The sequence below is a fragment of the Peromyscus californicus genome, unplaced genomic scaffold, assembly GCF_007827085.1.
Source record: "Peromyscus californicus insignis strain IS unplaced genomic scaffold, ASM782708v3 Scaffold_12__1_contigs__length_115047231, whole genome shotgun sequence".
In the NCBI taxonomy this organism is placed as follows: Eukaryota; Metazoa; Chordata; class Mammalia; order Rodentia; family Cricetidae; genus Peromyscus; species Peromyscus californicus.
Window position 1 is genome coordinate 57,721,472 of NW_026294413.1, and position 11,364 is coordinate 57,732,835.

Here is an 11,364-nt window from a genome sequence, read left to right on the forward strand (position 1 = left end):
TACCCAGCAATGGGATGCTCATACACTGCTAACAGGATTGTAAAATTATACAAGCACTTTGAAAACAGGTTGATAGCTTCTTACGTTAAGCATGGGGGCTCAAGAGATGGCTCACTGGTTAAGAACGCTTGCTGCTCTTTTAGAGGACCTGTGTTCAGTTCCCAGAGCCCACATGGTGGCTCACAACCACCTGTAACTCCAGTTCCAGATAATCTAATACCCCCTTATGACCTCCACTGGCACCATATAGACAAAACACTCATACACACTATAAAAACACATTTTAAAATCTATTTCAAAAGCTAAACATACACCTCCAATATGCTTTAATCATTCCCTTCTTAGAAATTTATCCAAGAAATAAAATCCTATACCCCAAAATATTTGAAAAAATATTTTGCATAGAAGGCTTATGCATAAAAGCCAAAATTAAAGATGAACCAAAAGCCCATCATCAGATGAACGAAAAGTTGTGACGTTTGTACAGTGGAATAACAGTCAGCAAAGAAACAGACACCACTAAACACAAACATGTGGGTTAATTGAAAAGAATGTTGCTGGCTAAGTCAAACCATTGGAAAGGGAGTATGTAGTGCATGACTCCACCAGTGTGAAACTCTATACTAATGAGCAATACACATAGGTAGAAACGAGGTTAGTGGGGGGGCTTAGTTGGCCTCACAGGAACACATGGTGATTGGAATGTCCTACACCCTGATTGGGGTGATGGTTTTATATTTGTCATCACACACCAATCACACATTTTAATTTGTGCATTTTATTGTAGGTAAATAATATGTCATATAATTGATATTTTTAAGTACAACTAGGATATTCTCTGGAGTTATAAAAATTCAAAGGATTTAAAAGGTCACATGCTGGTAAGGATTTTCTGAAAAACCTCTTTCGGAAATAGTTTGGTTTCTTATATAGGTAAACACACATCCACCTATGACTGAGCATTTCCACTCCTAGGTATTTGCCCAAAAGAAATAGGAACAAGTTCTACAAAAAGATTTGCATGAAAACATCTGCAGCAGTTGTCATTATAACTGGAGAAGTAAAAAGCAAATCTAGAAAGAATCCACATCTGCATCCATGGGAGAAATGCATGATATTTATGTGACCTGGGTCACTCGGAAGAAGCAGGGAAGGGGAGAAGAAGAAAATGAAAAAGAGGAGGTATAACAATGGAATAGAAGCAACAGCATGAACAATACAAACACTCAAACAAAACCGGATTTAAATGAGGTTAAAAAAAAACCAACAATACAAAGACAACACATAACATGTTTCCAATTGTGTTAGACTTAGAAAGGGCAAAGATGCTACATGATGTGGAAATCAGAATCGTCACTACATGTGGGTTTTCTGGAAACAGAAAAGATAGGCACAATCCTTGAGGTGCTGGAGGTCTAGTTTACACAGATGTGCGTTTGGTAGAATCTGCCCAAATGGATCCATGATCTGTGCATTCCACTAAGTACAAGTTAAAACTCACTCGTTAAAAAGAATCATAAGACAATAATTCATTTCCAAAAAGAAACTATAATAGAAATAAGTTTAAATAAATATAGGATATATTTTCAAGCTGTTGTATAATGAGGAGACTGTGTTAGAAAGTTTAGGAAAGTAGCTGAAGCAAGACTTAAACATAAAATTAGTAGCCATGAAATGTTATTTTAGATGAAGAAGAAAGCCGGGAAGCCTACTTAAGAAGAATAGAAAAGTAAACCAGAACAGGGTAAATCCGAAAGAAAGAGCTAATAAGATGGAGGGATTAAAAACATAAAGAAGCAAGTATGGGACTTATTTTTGAGATGGTCCTGTATCCCAGGTTTGCCTTGAGCTTACTTCTTCATGGAGGGTGGGCGATCTCTAACTGTGATCCTCCTGCCTCCATGTCCTGAGTGCTGAGATTACAAGCATGTGCCACCATGCCCAGTCCATAAGAAGAAAGTTTGGAATCGAGAGGGTCAACAAAGTCAAAGACTATAAAATTGAGATACCCTAAGCCAGTGGTTCTCAGCTTTTCTAATGCTGTGATTCTCTAATATATTTCCTCATGTTGTAGTGAACCCCAATCATAAAATTATTTTCATTGCTACTTCATAACTCTAATTTTGCTACTGTTATGAACTGTAACATAAGTATCTGTGTTTTCCGCTGGTCGTATGTGAAGCCTGTAAAAGCTTCATTTGACCCCCAAAGGAGTAGTGACCCACAGGTTGAGAAGTGCTGATGACGTAGGCAATGTTGACTAGTACCTGAAGCACTGAAGTCCATGAAGGCATAAATAGAGAGGGTTAGCATGGGAAAGGTGGAATTAGGAGGAAGGTGGAATTATGAAAATCCAAGGCCAATAACTTGGAAAACTCAGATGGAAAAAACAAATTTGTAGGAAAATATAACTCACCAAGTAAACTTAAGAAGTGAAAAAAAAAATCCTAAAAGGTCTGAAACCATGTAAGTGGTTTAAAATGCTCCCACAAGAAAAACAGCAGGTCTGTGGAGAAAGACATACAGACTTTTATATACCAAAACACTCAAAGACAATGTTCCAATCCAACACAAACTCTCCCAAAGAACAGGAAAAGTAGGGCGCAGTTTCCTGGCTTCTTCTATGAGGATAGAAAGAAAACATTTTCCAAAATCAGAAAAATAAAATAGATACAAAAACAAGGCTCGGGAAGCTGAGGACCTGGGAACAATGTTCACAGAATTTGATTGAACTAAGAATAAATGTATTAGGCCTAATATTTAGTATAAAAAAAAAATCCCACAACAAGTATCTTTCCTGAAGATGAAAAGTAGAAAGTGTTCTCTTTAAAAGAGCCAGACATTGGTGAGACATTGTTTCCTGATAGGCCACCATAACAAACTGAGAAGGCAACTCACCAAAACAAGGGAGATGAGAAAATGGACCCAAAACATAATGGAGCATCTACACCATCCTCCAGTTTACAGCCAACATCCAAAGAGAGAAGTATGTTAAAGGATCAGTATGGGCTCAGGACCCCTAAGGCCAAGTTCTCAGCACAAAGGAGATTTATTTGCCCCAGAGGGACAAAAAGCAGGGAATAAGGGACAGAGACAGGAGACAGAGGAAGAGGGAGAAGGGGAAGGGAACAAGGGGGAGGGAGAAAGAGTATTTCCCAGAGAGACAAAGGACAGCCTCTAGATAGAGAGGAGACAGACGTGGCCCATAGGGAAGTAGCGGTTTGTAAAGGTAAGAGGGGAAGCCCTGTTAGAATGAGAGGTTTAATTTTAACTGGGCATGTTAATCAGGTGAGCCAAAGGGGGCTTTTGATTTCTGAACTTCAATACTTTGATAGCTGGACCTTGGTGATCAGCCTTAGAAGGAGGAATTGGCTAAATAAAGGAGGGAACAGACCTTGGTAGCTAGCTTCAGGAATGTAATCTAACAATTTTTAGCAAAGCAGAGGGAATGGGGGAGAAGGGCAAGGCCTGCCAGAGCCACATGCTCAAATGGGCTAGTGTCTCTTCATGTGTCAAACCGCATCTTCATATTATTGAGGTGATAGCCAACCAAACCCAGAAAGATCCAGTTTCTTCAACAAATAAATGGCATGGAAGATAAGAAGAGAAGAATGTTAGACATTAAATAGACTTGAAATTGATCTTCAAATAGAAGTCTATTGAAAAGAAAGAACTTAAAAAATGTGCCTATAAATGCAAGACGTAGTCAGGGTTTGAACCTTTCGTGACTATGGTAAAGGCCTCTATTTTAGAGAGACCTTGACCTTTGCAATGATTAATGAAGGAGTTGGATTCAGAGATGGGGCTTTAGAAAAGTGATTGGATCATGAGGCCTCTGCCTTCGTCGATGGATTAATCCATTGGTGGGTTTAATTTAAGTATTTTTATACAATATATTTTGATCACATTCTTCCCCCTTCCCAACTTCTCTCAGACCCTCCCCACCTCTCTCTATCTATCTAGTAACTTCAAGTTCTTTTTCTCTTTCTCAAAAACAAAACAACAAAGTGAAATTCAAAACTAACAAACTAAAATATAGAAAACTAATAAGATCAAAACAACACACACGCACACACACACACACACACACACACACACACACACACACACACACGGAGTCCATTTTGTGCTGGCCAAACCTTTCCTGGTCATGGAGACTGCCCATGAGTGTGGTTGATATAACTAGTGAAACTCGATTTGAGAAAAATGATTCCGGCTCCCCCCCCTTCTAATTGGGTATCAGTTGTGAATAACTCTTTGGTTAGGGGTGGGGCTTTGTTTCCCTTCCCCTTCTCAGTGCTGGGATTTTGTTCCGTTTGAACCTGTGCGGGTCTTATGTGTGCTGTCACAGTCATAACAATGTATGTGTTAGTCCTGTTGTGTGCAGAAGACTCTGTTTCTTTGGAGTCATCCACAACTTCTAGCTCTTACAATCTTTCTGCCTTCTCTTCCGCATAGATCCCTGAGCTTTGAAGAGAGGGATTTGGTAAAGACATCCCATTTAGGGCTGAGTTTATCCAAAGTCTCTTACTCTCTGCACATTGTCCAGTTGTGGGTCTCTGTGTTAATTACCTTCTACTGCAAGAAGAAGCTTCTCTGATGAGAGTTGACTGTTATATCTAACTATGGAGTATAGCAATACATCATTAGGAGTCATTTTATTGCTATGTTCCTTTATCAGAAAAATAGCAGTAGTTTTCCTCAAGGCCTATGATGTATCTAGTCTCAGGTTCTTGGCCACTTTAGCAGTGTCAGGGTTAAGTACCACCTTATAGAGTGGGCCTTAAATCCAATTTTAAAAAAGTAGTTGGTTACTCCTATAACAGTTTTGCAAATATTGTACCAGTATATCTTGCAGGCAGTTCTCTGTTGTAAGTCACAGAATTTGAACTGGGTGATATTGACACTTACTTTTCTCCTCCAGTAGTGTGCAATGTACCTTCCAGCACCACAAATCCTAGTCAGCAGGGGTGAAGCTTCTAGTTGGGCACCAGCTTGATTTCTCCATGTTCAGAGATATAAGTAAGTTGTGTCTTCAACAATAGGGTCTTACCATCATTAGGTTATGAAGAGTAACTAATAGCCTTGGCAATAATGTGCAATGTTTGAGGGTGTCTATGGGACCCCCTTGGCCAATGACTCCAAAAGATGTAACCTGACAGGTTTTCTTTTTGGTTTTTTGTTTTGTTTTGTTTTTGTTTTTGTTTCTGTTTGTTTTTTTGTTTTGTTTTGTTTTTTGAGTTGGGTCTCACTGTGTTGTTCTGGCCATGTTCTGGAATTCACTATGTAACCAGGCTGGCCTCAAACTCAAAGAGATCCACCTGCTTTTGCCTCTCAGTGCTGGGATTAAAGGCATGAGTCACCATGCCTGGCTTATTTGATGTGTATTAAATTTGAATAGACTACACTATGTGGGGTGGTAGAATTGTGAAAAGTAGAGTCTCATTGGAAAAAGTGGGTCCCTGGGGTCATCCCTTACATAGTAGTTAATCTTCATTTTCAACTTGACTAGATTTGGAATCACCTGGGAGACACACACCTTGGTATGTCCGTGAAGGTTTAACTGAAGGTGAAAAAGTATGCGGGCAGTGCCATTCAACAGACTGGGGTCCTATACAAAATCACAGAGAAAAAGAAGGAAAACAGCTGAATACCGGTGTCTATATCTCTCTGCTTCCTGAACGTAGACGCAGTGTGACCAGCTGTCCCATGCTCCTGTCACCATGCCTTTCCTACCTGCCAGGAGGGACTGCATTCCCAAACTGTGGGCCAAAAGAAACTCCTCCTTCACCTTTACATTGTCAGATGTTTTGCCACAGTAACGAGAAAGTAATGACTACATCCTGGGAAGACGTGTTTGTCCCCGGCGGTTCATGCTGCTCTCCCTTGTTTCCTGGCTGCCATGAGATAAGAAGCTTTCCCCCACCATGCCCTTCTACCTGCCCAGAAACACACTGCCAGGTGACCAGGAACCAACACCCTGGATCTGTAAGCCAGAGTGAGGTTTCCTTTTCTTCAACTGTTTGTCTCAGGTATTATGCCACGGCAATAAAAACTGACTGATGTCATATCCGGCAGGTTTAGAGGAGACATGATGCGGTGTCTGGGGTTTGTTTTAAAGCACTCCACGAGGGAAGATCGGCCACTTAAAGTTGGCAGAACACTCAAAACTGCAAAGCTGGGTGGCAGGCTCAGGTGGGTTGGTTATCTGGTCTGTTTTGTCTTTGGGTTTGCTTAAAGTCTTCCGTAAAGAAACTCAAAAGGTGAGAAGAATGGCCATGGCAGTAAGAGCTGCAACATACTCTGTTCTGAAAAGAACAGAGACAGTTTCTCCCTCTTTACCGGCCTGAAGCCCAGGGGACCAGGCTGCTAGACCAGTCCACACCTTGTGCTTTTCTCATGCCCTCCCAGAATGCTCTTCCTTTCTGTTACTCAAGCCCACCTCAAATGCTTATCTGCCTCAGAGAGCTGTCGTGCTGGTTTGCCAAGCACCCTTCCCATCCTCTTCGGCTGTCAACACCCCTGTTCTCCTACGGACAAACACTTTTAATAACATCATGTGGTTCACATGAGACTGACCTCACCACCCACATCCCCTCCAGGGGATAGCAAGTGACTCAGGTCTGGCTGCTGCTAATGCCACAGTGACTACAGCAATGGGCATGTCGCCAAGGCTGCCCATGAGCATCGGATTAGCTCCCAGACTTACTGGAAGTATTAGATAAAAGACTCCCCCCCCTTCGCCCCCCCAACCCAACCACTGGTTTGCTAACTCAGATGGTGAACGCAAGCCTGGACTTCTCGGGGGCTATTTGCCTCAATGTGTAAGCAGATTCTGCCCAAGACAGAAGCCACCATAGAGAACAAGAGACACAGATAGTGGTGTTCAGTATAATCATACATACACCCAAACCAGTCTTCACCTCAGCCCCCCAGTATGTTAATCAATAAAGGAGCCCTTTGCTTGAGAAAGGACGGACAGGTAGAACAGCAAAGATGGGGTAGAGAAGTGGGGGAAAGATGCTGGTGATGGTGATGATGACCACCACAACAACAGTGATGATGACTACAGAAAGAGAAAGGAAAGAGACAGACTGACAGGATGAGACAGACTGACAGAATGAGGGATGGAGGAAGACAGAGACTTTACTCTGGGACCAAGAACAGGACAACCAGAGTACCCATCATCACGATTGTGTTCATCAATGGATGGGACGCCCCACAAATTTCAGAGACGAGGGAGAAAGAGATGGTACAGGATGCCAAGGGGCCGACAGGATGCCAGGGGACCGACTGATGTGTGAGATGCTTCTGCAGAGCTGGGTTAATTCAGTCAGTATCTTCACTTCTGTCATTCCCAGGAACTGAATGCACCTGTTTTCTATGTGGTTACTACCTGCAGTCAGGATCCTAACCCTCTCTGTCTTAGTTCCCTTTGCCTCACTGTGACAACGGACCTGACAGAAGCCATTCCCAGGAAGACAGGCTGGTTTTAGAATAATTTCATGGGTTTTCATCAACCATCGCATGGCAGAGCAGCTCAGCTCGTGGGGTGGGGAGTGAGTAGAAGACATCCCAGGAGATCAGGAAGCAGAGCTATATATAGATCAGTTGTAACCTTCCAGGCCTGCCCCTAGTGGTCCACTTCTATCAGCCCGGCCCCACCTCCTGAAAGTTCTACAGCCTTCAAAACAGCGCTGCCGGCTACTGAACAAGTATTCCACACAGGAACCTGTGGGAGCATTTTAGATTTCAACCTTTGCTTTGGTCTTCTCACAGTCTAGCTGGCTCCTCAATAACTTACAGGAGGACTGGCAAGATGGCTCATCGGATAGAGGTGCTTGCCACCAAGCCTGATGACCTGAGTTTGGTCCTCAGTACCCACTCGGTGGAAGGAAAGAACCAACTCCTACAAGTTGTTTTGTGACCTCCACACATGCACCATGGCAAACACATGAGTACCCACAATGAATGCATGCATGAATGAGTGAGTGAATGAATTTTTAAAAGAATTTAAATAACTCTGGGGAGAGGTACCTCTCTTCCCTTCTGGAACCTAGAAGCAGAACGAGACTTCAGTCAGGGACAGGGACACAGAGAAACTGTATTCTTGGGGTCCAGGTTGGACTCTCAGCTCTGACCAGCTAGACAACATTCTAAGACTCACTGTCCTTATCTGAAGGGTGAAGGTAGCAACAGCCCTCCATATTGTTATCGAGGGATTTGGCTGAGACGATAAATGCATACACACATCCAAGCCTTACTCTTCCTATCCCCACTCTGCTTCTCCATAGAGAAACCATTTTTGTTTGCTTGTGTGTTGGTTGGAATTTCTGTTTATTTCTTAGTGTGAGTCAGATCACTTCTGCTCCATGTTTAAAATCTTTCCAGTGTTTCTCATCCTACTTGGAATAAAAGCCAAATGTATTTAATGTGCATGCGCACGTGAGTGTGTGTGAGTGTATGTGTGTGTGTGTGTGTGTGTGTGTGTGTGTGTGTGTGTGTGTGTGTGTAGAGCAAGAGTTGGTCCATCCTTCTATTGTGGGTTCCATGGGTCAAACAGAGACCATCAGACTTGTGTGTAAAGTGCTTCTACCCACTGATCCTGCCAGCCCAAATCCATACATTTCATAAGGCTCCTGGGCTATGCTTGCATAGGACCTACTGGCTTCTCCATCCTCTCTGGCCTTCAGCCTCTCCTTTGTTTTTACAAACATGCCACCTTCCTGATCTTTCTAACATGGACCCAGCAGGTACCATTCTCAGAGAACAAACAAATGTGAATGTCACAGTCTACCATTCTTCCCTATGGCCTTTGTATGGCTGACTTCTTCCCAGCCTTCAGAACCACTCAAAAGTCAATTTCTCCTCTGAAGGGTTCTCTCTGATCACTCTTTCTAAAATAGAGAAATTATTTAGTGTGGAGGTGGGTGACTTTAATGGGGCATATTTCACATGAATGAAGGGCATTTTTTTCACATGCAACTGGCATCATAGTGGTCTGATGACAAGCTGCAAGTCCCTCCATCTCCAGACTTGGAGAAAATGTTTGGTCTGTGTGAGCAGAAGCAGAGGAGATATGATCCAAGCTAGTGGTCTGGGGAGGGCTGGTCTTGTGTTACCCGGATGGTCATTTGTGCCAGTCAATAAACTCTACCCCTCAGCCCCAGATTCAGTCCTCTGCTCTTACCATACTGGCCAAGAACTCTTCCCTTGTCTGACCACATCTGCCTTGCCTAGTTGGTTCTACCTTATTGAAATGCAGTTGAAATGCAGAACACCACAGTCCTGGAGTTCAAAAAGAGATTCAGCTCTTCCCCTATCGGCTTGCTCCTTACTATGTATGGGACTGGTTCCCATCCTACGAGCACTGCCCACTCTCCTGCATCATTCTGCAATCACAGTAGTCAATTCCTTCCCATGGCAGCCAATGAACCTGGCTTAGTTTTTCCGAGACACAATCATTCATGCACCCTCCCCCTGTTGAAACCCTATCACTAGCTGCTTTTCAGATGTCTGGAACCCCCTTCTCCAAGATCGGAGACACTAGCATCAGAGACACCAGAACTGAGACCCGTCCTGAGCTCAGTGGGCCCCTCCTCAATGTTTTTGAGTTTTGACAATTTAGACTTTCCCTTTTGTTCTTCTAGCCTAGGGGAGTGGGTGATGGCTTCCTAGGGTGGCAGCTTCCATGACATTGTAGGGTTTTCCCCTTGCCTTTTCTCTAGGGGATAAGTTCCTGTCTTTAAGTCTTAGTATCAGATTCTCTCACTGCCTAGCATGGTCTCTGCTCCCAAGAGGACTCTGAACTGTACAGTCACCCAGAGAAACCAAGAGAGATAGATGATGTGTAGGTCAGCCAACAGGAGAAACAAGGAATAGCTAGGGATCTGATAGGCTTCCTTAGGGTCCACAGGAAAAGAATTCTAGGGCAGAGTAATAATGATGAATCCCAGAAACTCATTCATCAAAAAATAAGTATTTAAATGCCTTTTGTATTCCATGGATTCTGGTCTTTGTGTCTATAATTAATGACGCATTTGGGGTTTGTCCCTGTAATTGCCCCCCTCTACGGGAAGGAATGTGTTGTACTCATGTCTGGTGATGAGCAGTGACTAATAATGAGGAAGAAAAGGATAAAGGGGACAAATGGGACACAGATAGAGGGAGAGAATGATTTTAGAGATCCAGACAGAAGACAGCACTATCCATGCCTGCATGCAGTGAGGACTTCTATAGGAGTGTCAGGAAAGAACACACTTGAATGAACATTTTCCAGACTTGCTTAGGAAGGGAAATCTTTCCTGCAACTTCCACACAGACTGAGCAGAGAAGCCAGTACAGGGAGCTGTTGGGAGGCAACAGTATCCTACTTCTTGACCTGTGTGAAGGGGGTACACGTATTGGCTTTAGAGCTATTTTTAAATAAATGTTTTTCTGCTTCTCTAAATAAATATCTCACAATTTAAAAAGGAGAAAGGAAGGAAGGAAAGAAGAAAGAAAGAAACACACACACATATAGAGAGAATGGGTGTGGGGTTCTGTGTTTGAAGATGCTTTCTGTAACAGCCTCCAGATAACCAACATTCTTAGATGCTAGAAGTCCATCAGAAACACTCTGAACACCAGTCCAGAGCAAGTCATTAAGAAGAGGCCTTGCAAACCAGAAACAGAGTCCTGCAGGCACATTCCAAGTAACCTGAGAGGGTCCCATGAAGAGTGATTTCCTAAATCACTTGCAGAAGCATCCAGCAGAATAAAGGCACCCTCTGGGGCCAGGAGTCTCTAGACCCTGTTCCCAATCAAAGGATGGGCTTGGGGGTAATAATGGGGACTGCTCTTGTTTGCACCCAGCACACTAAGCAGAACAGGACTTTGTGCCTGGTCGGGGATGGAAGTCTCTGAGGAATAAAGAAATGAAACAGGAACCACTGCTAAAAAAGCCCGATTATTCTGTGACCCTTCCAAGCTAAGCCAGTGACCCAGCTCGGCACTGATGCCATGCACTGAGCTGTGGCATATCTGTCCCTCATAATCTTCCCACGACACAGAAAAGGGAGTCAGGTGGGAGAACAGGATTCCCAAGGCCCTGTGCCTGGGAACAAAAAGTCCTATTGTGCTTGGATATAAAAGTGCAGAAGACATCTAATCAATCTAGAATCTGGGGGGGCCCTGTGCTTGCAAGGGTGGCCCAGCCAGGTTATCTCAACCCCCAGATTTCCCAGAAGTTGGTGCATAGAAACAAGCACAGGTTGGGCTTTCTTGGCTCTACTCAAGCTGAGCTGGACCCAGCAAAGGACTGTGGACCCACATCCAAGACTCATTCTGTAACAGAATTCTGGCCCCAGGACATATACTTTCAGA